Genomic DNA, 10277 nt, shown 5'->3' with positions numbered 1-10277 from the left:
ACTTTAGATTTGTGGGCCAGAACGCCATTTATATGACACTGTGCACACATTTTCTCAATCTGTATGTAAATTATTATTGGTATATAATTAGAGCGAGGTGGGATACTCTTCATAATGCTCGTTTGACAGGTGGGGACACTGAAATTCAAGGAACTGATGTGCTTAAATCATCCAGTGTGATATCCAGGGCAAGGTGGGCTCAAATGGTCTTTTCTATCTTCTCAGAGCCTGCGAACCCACGCTCTCTCATATTTCTTTTTTCTTCTCATTCATCCCTTTGCCCCCTTTATACCCAGAGCTCTTCTATACATGGACTTCACTCACCCCTCCAACTAATGACATGGAAAGCCATTGCTTTCTATGCCCTCACTGGGCTCTCAGTTTAGGAGAGAGACGATCGGAGGGTAGGCTTACCTCGCTTTGTCTATTATAATCATATGAATCTATATTTGCGAGGTGCTTTTAATTTTTAGAAATTAAAAAAAAAAATCACAGGCGCAATTTCATCACTGAGGATATGGTAGGAAGGCCAAACAGGGTTTAAAAGGGAGGGCAGCTATTTCCCAAACACCTCCTCTGCCAGGTACTTCACGTACAGTAACTCATTTCTTTTCCGGGACAGCCCTGCCTGGGAGCTGTGGTTACTCCTCAGATTGGTTAAGCAACTTGCCCAAGGTCACCCGGTTAGTAAGTCAGATCCAGGATTTCAAAGCAGACCCATCTGTTCCCCAGCTACCCTTCTGTGGCCGTGGCAGATCTCCCCACTGCCAATCCAGCACCACCTCTGATTCCAGGACGTGGGGCTCAGATGTCATATGGCTCCACGGTTTGAAGTGTATCCTTGGTCCATCTCACTGTAAATGCCCTGAGAACAAGGCCACCCCAAAAGCTGTCCGTGTCCCAATCTCTGGGACTTTATATGGTAACAGGGACTTGCAAGAGTGATGGATAAAGGGCCCTGAGGTGGGGAGATCAGTCTGACTTATCCAGGTGGACCCTTGTAATCCCAAGTTCCTTCCAGGGGGAGGTGAGAAGGTAGACGAGGAAGGAGGAGAGGTGAGGGGGGAAGCAAGAGGGTGAAGTGAGGGGAAGGGGCTAGGAGACAAAGGAACACTGGTCACCTGCAGAAGGTAGAAAAAGCAAGGAAACATTCACCCCGAAAGCCTCCAGAAGGACCCCTCCAGGTCGACACCTTGTCCAGTGAAACTGACTTCAGACTTCTGGCCTCTGAAACTCCAGTAAGACACTGTTTGTTCTTTTAAACTTCCATTTTGTGGTCCTTTGTTAGAGCATCCAGAGGAAACTGATACAAGTACTACTTACCCACTTAAGAGAATACCTAAAGCCTTTAAAAAGTGTCCTTTTATATGTAAATGATCTATAGCAATTCATTGTATGCCAAAGCCAAGACTGGCTCTTGGATATCTGAATTAAAAATCATTAAAAAACATTTTTTTTAATGTTTATTTTTGAGAGACAAAAAGAGACAGAGCATGAGGGAGTGGGGTGGGGGTGGAGGGGTGGGGGCAGAGAGAGGGAGACACAGAATCTGAAGGAGGCTCCGGGCTCTGAGCGGTCAGCACAGAGCCCGATCCGGGGCTCGAACTCACAAACCACAAGATCATGACCTGAACTGAAGTCGGATGCTTAACTGACTGAGCCACCCAGGCGCCCCTGAATTAAAAATCATTTTAAGTTAGTAGTAAAAGGCAAAACTGTACTGGCCTGGGCTCGACAAGGCCTAATTTAATATTGGCGGTATGGGACTTTTGTTTATGTATTTGAAGGAAAGTTTTAAAAGCTCTGTATCAGACTTCTAATGCAGACTGACCTCCCCTCAATGTATCTAGGAAGGAAGTATACTAAGGACGCAGGAAACAAAGACTAATACTCTTAGCACGAGGAAAGACTTAGCAAGTTAACTGCTCTTGCCTATGTGTTAACTTCCATTCTGGTGAAGAATTATTTGTTCAGTTACACATTTCCGTTTGAAACAGAGGTGTCTACATAGAAATATGTAGCTTTTTGGCACATAATGTAATTTATCAATTTCCTATGCATGATATATAATAGCTTATACTTCTAAATCTTAGAACGAGGCAAACATATTAACCATTAGCTTTGGAACCAGTGTGTAAATATAAAGAAAATTCACAGTTTGCGTCTCCTTCTCCCAGAAGGAGCTAGCATGTGGATTTCAGCCTCACGTTTGTGGATGTGTTTGTGTTCTTGTGTACGTGTTATTCACAGAGATGTTGTTTGTCACACGTATCTTGTGCAGTTACCACTGACTGCACAAACGACTATTTGTAATCATGACGGTTTTCATTGTAACTCTTTGGCTGATGAACATGAACTTGAACAATGTGATTCAAACATCAAATTGGCATAGGCTACGGTGAAAGTCATGGTTATCATTAGGTGTGACCCGCCCGCTTTCCGAAGCAACTAAGTGGATGTTCACGGGGGCTCACTTACAGTGAGTTAAACAGCAGAACACAGACAAACTCTAGATACTTAGAGCGGTGTCTGCCACAATTTTCCTGGTGACAGCTCCGGGTAGGCCCCACGGGGGGGCTGACAGAAGTGTCATCGGCTACACCCTCCGGAACTGCAACACAAACATAAATACGAAACACAAAATATTAATCAATCATGAACTAGTTTGACCCGAATGATACCGACTTGGAATTGTAAGAGCAATTGGAGATGTCACCGAGAAGGAGGCGGAGATATGAGGCTCAAACTGGACCTTTAAAAGAGAGAAAGAAGTCTTAAGTCAATCAAAAGGATACACCCAGCAGATGCGGGGTGGACCCGGGGGGGTTTATCTGAGACTTGCAGGTGCACCCTGCCAGAAGCAGCTTGCACGCTATTGAAGTGAATTTGGGGTCCCAGTAACTATCTTCTCTCCCTCCGTGTTATCCTCAGGGTAGGACATATACAAACACTGCCAGATACTTTTATTTTGAAACAGCCTAGCTGCTGTTGCTTGGAGATGGACATTAACAAACCTTAATGTCCAGACATGACGCTGAGTGGTCATCCTACACCTTCTGTATCCTAAGGCACAGGACCACCCCTACAGCAGCTTCATCAACGGCACAGGCTGCTACCCACAGGGGTCCATTTTAGGATTCTGTCTATATGTTTTGTTGGGGGTCGGTGTTAATTCAGAATGAGCATGCTCATAGACTATACCAACATATTTCAGTTCAGAACCTGTTGTCTGACCTATTCTAGTGAAGACCCTGCCAAGTGGCTTTTGTCACCCCCTCTGGAATGACGTCACCGGGATCAAGTCTTCTTCTTTTGTTGTAGCCTCCTCCAACTCATGCCCAGTCCTAGAACCTGAATCAGTCTGCAAAGCCAAACGGATGCCAGTGGGAGGGTTGGGGAGGGGGGGCGGGATTTTAAAGGAAAACTTAAGAAGCTAGGGAGTAAGGAGGAATGATTCTTTCCTACTACCCACATTTTCAACGTTGCTCTCTTTCCATATTTCCTTGCCTTGAAATCACTGCTGGAGTCTCTTCTTGTCCCAAGACAGGCAAGTGACCCAGGGGCATCTTTAGAACGGCCAGAACTGTAAATAACATCTTAATGGAAATAGACCATTGCTACTTTTTTTCCCCCTTCCATTCCACTTGGCTGGGGCGGGGTGGGGAGCCCAAAAGACTACTTTACTCTGAGGCCAATGGACAGGTGTGTGAATGTCCTCCTGGGCAGCGTGGGCCTGCTGGAGGACAGCCATGGGCCACTGAACCACTCGAGTCGACTGCCCTGAAGATGGTCCAGACCTGCTGCTGTCTGTGATATAGGGGCCAGGGGCTGCCTGCTAGCCCAGCGGGAGCCTCCCCAGGGTGCCATCGGCTGATTCCTCACCTACGCATCTGGAAGCAGTGAGTCCGGCAATGACAACTAAATCCTAATAGGCATGTGTGGGAAGACCGTGAACCAACCACTCTTCCTCTGGGTATTTGGCCAAACGTGCACTTGGGGCGCCCCTTCCAGGAGCAAGGAACCCTTCTTACCCTTTAGTGACATCTGCCTCTTGCAGAAGAGGCACTCCGCCAGGTAGGGGACATGCCTTGGACCATACAGGTAGGCAGAGGGTGAAAGACACTCTTGGTCAGTGACTTCTAACCCACACCTTTGCCCTTTGGGCCACACCACCCTCCCTTCTGCCTGTTTCCTGGGTTGTTATCAGATCCAACTGCTTTATCTGAAAAATACTTCTCTCTCATTTTCCCATTTTTTTCTTCTTTCCCCACCTCTATTTGTTTTTATTCCTATTTTGTGTTGGTTTAGACACACTTGTCGGGGAGGTAGATCAGGGAGGCCCCCAAATATTTGGACTGGGTGGGCTGCTATCACATATGGACACATGTGCCTGCAAGGCTTACTCCTCCCTAACAGCTGGCATCTGGAGCGGGGAGATGGCTGCGGCCTCAGAATCTGGAGACACACAGCTGCCATGTGGCCCAGCAAAGGGCTGGCTTCCTGCCCCTACAGATGGCCAGGGTGATGCTTCAGGGGTGCTGAGCCTCCCCACCCACACCCCAAACACACAGGGCCCTGCAGCCCATTTCTTCTGAGAGGAGAGGCTTAAAGACCGTTATTATGTGACAGTCATAGCCTCGACCTTAAGTCACAGGTCAGGAATAGACCCAAAAGGGAGCATCTCCGGGAACGACTGAACACCTGCTCTGGTATGAAACCAGAGAGACTTCCTGCCCACCTACTGTGCCTCAGTTTCCCTATATGAACCATCTACCTAAAAGCAACATCATGCTCTCAGAATAAAATTTTTGGAAAAACCTGAAAAATATAAAGAAAAAATTATCCACAATTCTCCCATTAACATCGCTGTTTTCATAGATCTTCTACGTAACTGAACCATGTTGCAGGTACAATTACTTATCCTGTTTTTAAATGGTAACCTTTCCTTATTGTAAATGTAATACATATTCGTTATGTAGCATTCAGAAATTTCAAACACAATCTATTATTATTATTATTATTATTAGATGCCACGAAGAAACGTAAATGCTACCAATATAATAAAAAAGGCTATCTGTTTATTTAAAAAAAGAAATTTCAACCCAAGAAAAGAGAAATGACTTTTTGTTACTCCACTGAGAAATAACATTTATGTTGATGTATATTTTTCCAGTCTTTTAAACAAGCTTAATATACCTGAAGGGAAAAAAAAGCATAGTGGATTCATAGTTTACATGCCTTTTTGTAGCTTTTCTTTTTCACTTTAGTTTTTTCCTTTTTAAAAAAAAAGTTTATTTATTTTGAGAGAGGGAGAGAGAGAGAGCACAAGTGAGCACAGGGGACAGGCAGAGAGAGAAGGAGAGAGAATCCCAAGCAGGCTCCATTCTGTTAGTGCAGAGCCTGATGCGGGGCTCAATTTCACGAGCTGTGAGATCATGACCTGAGCTGAAAACAGGAGTCAGATGCCTAACTGACTGAGCCACCCAGGTGCCCCTCCTTTTTCGCTTTACTCGGCATGAATAATTTTTATGTCATTAAATGTTCTTTTTCATGTATGATGATAGACTATAACAAATATGCCTTATTTTTTTTTAACGAGCTTTCTCTTTGTTAGCCCTTTGTTTGGTTCTAATTTCTCCTCATCATGAACAGGGCCAATTGTGGCTGAATCTTTGCCCTCCCCTGTTCTGCAATAACATCTCCGAATTCCCTGAACCGTCCTAGATTATGGCAGGACGGCACCTGACGAAATGTACGAAAATACTTTGAGAAATAACTACGACGCGTTATTGCCTTTGTCAGTTAATTCAGGATGTAGGCGGTGTTGGTGGAGATGATGCATGCACTAAGTGAAGGCTAATAATAAAAGCAAACACATGGCACTTTCTATGCACCAGGTGCTGTTCTAAGAGCTTCACGTAAGCTTTAGTATATTTCATCCTTACAACTCTACCAAGTATGCACATACTATGAACTGGCTTCGCCTTCAGATGAGGAAATTGAGGCACAGAAAGGTTGAGTATTTTGTCAAAGGTCACAGAGCAAGGAAATGGTGGAGCTGGGATTCTAAGCCAGACTTGCTCCCAAATCCATACATGTAAACCTCTTGTAAGAAGCCAGTCCTCCTGACAGCGGATGACTGGGAAAAGAGGAGGAGTGGCAGGGTGGCCAGCAATATGTAAGATTTTGGTGCACTCATGATGTCCCATGTGCTAGTAAATAGGGGCTTCACAGGGGCTTATCGGAAGGGGCTCATCAGCCTTTAGGCTCTGCCTCAAAGGTCAGAGCCCTTTGATGATAGAACAGAAGTGATTATTTCAAACAAAAGTTATCTTCTAGACATATGCACTGCATAGTTAGGAACAAAATGACATGATGTGTTTTGTTTGGGGTGTTTTGTTTGTCATCCTGGTTGGGGAGAGGGCCCAACGAACAGACCAGACAGGGGATAAGTGATAGAAAATCAGCCAAGAGTTGACTTTGTTAAAGCTAAGCGGTAGATACACGGGAACTGTCTCTACTCTTGCATTGGCTTGAAAGTTGTCATAGGAAAACATTTTTTTTTTAAATCTCAAATTAATGGAAACCATCTTGACAACAAATTTCATAAAAAAATAAAAATTAAAATTAAAATAAATCTCAAATCATTGGACTGTTCACGAATGACCTTTGCGGGATATTCCAACCCAGAGTGTAAAGATTCAGAGTCGAACATAAAGATAAACTCACCTCTTGACTGCAGCTTTCTGAAAAGCTTCCCCAGTGTTGATCAGTCCATGGAAACATCCCCTAAGGATCCAGCTCCTCCTTGTGGACCAGGGGAGTGACCATTACGGGTTTATTCATTCATTCAGGAGGTGTTATTTTTCATCTTGAGCCCAGAGATGAGCCGTGAGGGGTATAGCTGAGTTTCAGAGATGCGATATACAAATTAAAAAGTTGACACAAGGTAACAGTTCAGCAAACGCCCCAAACCTTACAGGAAGCTCAGTGGGTCAGGGAGGCGGCCATGTGTGGTATGCCTCTGCCCAGGGCTTAGAGTTCCCAGGTGGGGAGGAAGGGTGCACGGACTGGGGAGCCCAAGAGGGCGTCTCTTTGTCCCCAGTCACTCTCTTCACGTCCAAGGGGCCTGGGGCTCATGGCCGAGCCTGGGGCAGAGGGCGCACGTGGGATGCTGTCAGCTTTTCTACTCCCCTCTATTTTATAACCACTGGCCCTGGGCTCCACTTTGCAAAGGGAGACGTACTTTCCAGCTGGCTGAACCAAAGAGACAGAAAGCACCTGTACATCAACACCTCCGAATAATATAGGGTGAGCCCAGGGCCTCATAGGGTGCCTCATCGGGTGGCAAAAGTGAAGACAAACCAGGCTGCTTTGTATTTCCTCGGTGACTTAATTGGCCAGGAAGAATAGTAGTGTAAGACGATATATGTAACCTACTCCCGAATGGATTTGACATGATAAGAGGCAGATTAATAGGAAACAAAGCCCAAAAAAGGTGAGGGAGGCCGGTCCCACCGACAATGAGCGAGTGGAAGAAACTTCTGTGTGCTCAGAAAGATCCTAGTGCACCTCAGATCACGTGATCCTCCTCTACCAATAGAAGCTCGGTGAGCTTCCACCCTCCCCCACCCTCCTCGTCCTCCACCGCCGCCTCTCTCCCTTGAAAGCTAGTGTTTATTTAGTTCCTGACTTACTCACTATGGTTTATGCCAGGATTTAGGGTAACAGAGAAAACCGAGAGCCGTAGCTCTGTAATTAGACCGCTCCTGGATTTCAGGCAGGGCCCATCTGTGAATATGCCTGATTTTTCCGATCTGGAGGCAACAACAGAGGGCCAATCTGCGCAGCTAGATTGGCCCCCAGTTCCTTGATCTGTCCCCGCCCCCTCCCAGATGTGGCACAGCTCAATTGTGGAGTCACCGCACCCTCCTGCCCACGCCTGCCAGCCCTCCTGGGGCGCTGATGGCCTTGTCTTCTTGGGGACGGAAAGGCCAGTGGGAGGAGGGGCATCCCTGGAGTTAGGTGCCCCTTGGGTTAGAGAGAAGCAGCTGGGAGGTCTGACTGAAGCCCTCGGTAACTGGGGTCCTGAGTATTAATTTCCACTTTGTATGGTCAGGCCCAGTGCACGCACTGCCACGGACAAGATGGAAAGGTAAGCCCGCCCTGCTCCCAACCAATCCTGAGCAGCAGGGAGCAAGACTGAAAAGTGCAAAAGCTCAGTCATGCAGTGCTCCTCTGCCAGCACACAGGCCTGTGCCAGGAACAGGGACTCATCCAGGGGCTTCTTCATGGGCCAGCAGGCACCCACCTTCCCTGGGCACAGAACCCACAATTCTACCACCTGGACACTTCCGTTTTTCCATGGCAAGGCCTTTCCTTTCCTTACTCTTGGCTCTCCCAAATTTCACCAAAGTCCGTTAGGGGGTCAGCTTCGCCTGTGAGATTTGCTCACTTGCTTATGTGCAAAGGGCCTAAGCTATTTTCATGATGACAAGGCCAAATAGCTCCAGCCTGAGTCTGTGATCTCAGGCCTGAATGTAACTTAGGTGCATTCATTAAAAAAAAAAAAAAAGAAAAGAAAAGAAAAGAAAAAAAGAAAAGAAAAGAAAAAGGTCAAGTCAGGAATGAGCTGCTCCCAATTTGCTGCACAGGCCAGATGGAATCTGGAGAATTATGTTAACTCCTGTGTTTTACCTGTAAAAGAAATGCTGGCTGTTTTACAACATTTCCAGAGGAAAGACCAAGATGTTGAGAGATCTAGAACCATGTCCTAAAAGGACTAGTTTGAGGAATCAGGAATGACAAGGCTGTGAAAGATAAAACTGAAGGAGAAGAGGCACCTTCAAAGCAGCGAGGCCTCTGTTGGCTTGAAAAGGCAGAACCGAGGTGAAGGAAGAGGGAATACCGGGAGACAGGCTTTGAGCTTATAACAGCAAGAGCCTTCAAAGAATTAGGCTTTTTAAACATGGAAAGAGCTCAATGAGGCAGTCAGGACCTCGTCAGGCAGTAGCCAAGCAGAGGCTGAACAGCCACTCCTCCTAGAAGTGCTGCAGGGAGATTCCTGCATTGGGCAGATTAACTCAAAGATTCTGTTCTTCTGTAACTGTCCGAAATGCAAGTTCGATACTTCATGAATTAGATATGGAGATAATATGAAAAATTTTCAGTAGCTGCTTAGAAACTTCTAGACTTTTTTTTCCTTTTCCAGAAATGAAAAATGAATGAAGAGGAACAAATGGAAACCATGGATAATGTTTTTGGTTACATCCAGCATTTTGATGTCACGTGCCTTTATGTTCCTCTCAATTTCAGGTCCTGTTTTCTTTCTTTTACTTCTACCCATACGTCATTTTATTTTCTCTATGGCTCCCTTTTACCCAGAAGGTTTCATTTATGCCATAAGTGGCAGGGCTCTGGAACATTCTGGAAGAGTTCGAGGTCTGGTTATTTGTGAAATGATTAGAGCAAAAAATCTATAATGTCTCATCTGGACTGGTAAGTGTCTCTTTAAACTTCCCTCTCTTTTCCAACCACATCTTCTGGTCATAACCTTGACTGAGTTTAAGAAAAAGCATTAATACTCTTAATATTATAAGAAAAGGGAAAAGAAGCAGAACTGCCCTAATTCTGGAGGAATGCACAGGCAAGTACAACCACACTAATGTTGAAACAAAGAAAAGAAAGAAATGAAGAGTTTCCATAATACTAGAAATGACATATACAATAATTACAATAATTCACATAAGTGCTGGCAAAAGCATACATATCAATTTTTTAATTTTTTTAATGTTTATTTGTTTTTGAGAGAAAGAGAGAGAGAGACAGAGACAGACCATGAGCGGGGGAGGGGCAGAGAGAGAAGGAGACACAGAATCCCAAGCTGGCTCCAGGCTCCGAGCTGTCAGCACAGAGCCTACTGCGGGGCTCGAACCCACAAACTGTGAGATCATGACCTGAGCCAGAGCCAGACGCTCATCCGACTGAGCCACTCAGGCGCCCCAGAAACATACATATCAATTCAAACAGAAGACAGTCCAGAAACAGACTCAATTCGGTATATAATTAAAGTCCCATTTAAAATCAGTAAGAAAAAGAGGACTTATTAATGAAATGATTAACTCTTTGGGAGGAAAAAGAGAGTCCCATCTCATCCTTCAGACTAGGAAAAATTCCCCAAATAAAGCTAGGGAAGCACTGGGGGAAAATATAGGTGAACATTTACATAATTTGGGGGGAAAGACTTTCTTACAAAAAAAACACAACGAAACTAAAGA

General features: G+C 45.2%; 1 long non-coding RNA gene across 2 annotated transcripts; it reads right to left on the bottom strand.

Moving 5' to 3' along the window:
• Positions 1-3469: 3469 nt before the first annotated feature.
• Positions 3470-7878, bottom strand: LOC113604719 (uncharacterized). Of its 2 annotated transcripts, none has more exons than XR_003426744.2 (3): positions 7698-7878; positions 6730-6904; positions 3470-3583 (listed from the first exon to the last, which is right to left on the bottom strand). It is a non-coding gene; the product is annotated as an uncharacterized LOC113604719 (long non-coding RNA). The 2 variants fall into 2 exon arrangements; XR_003426745.2 differs by having other exon boundaries at positions 7702-7878.
• Positions 7879-10277: the final 2399 nt, after the last annotated feature.

The sequence above is a fragment of the Acinonyx jubatus genome, chromosome B1, assembly GCF_027475565.1.
Source record: "Acinonyx jubatus isolate Ajub_Pintada_27869175 chromosome B1, VMU_Ajub_asm_v1.0, whole genome shotgun sequence".
NCBI lineage: Eukaryota > Metazoa > Chordata > Mammalia > Carnivora > Felidae > Acinonyx > Acinonyx jubatus.
This window is presented reverse-complemented; position numbering and strand designations above follow the sequence as displayed.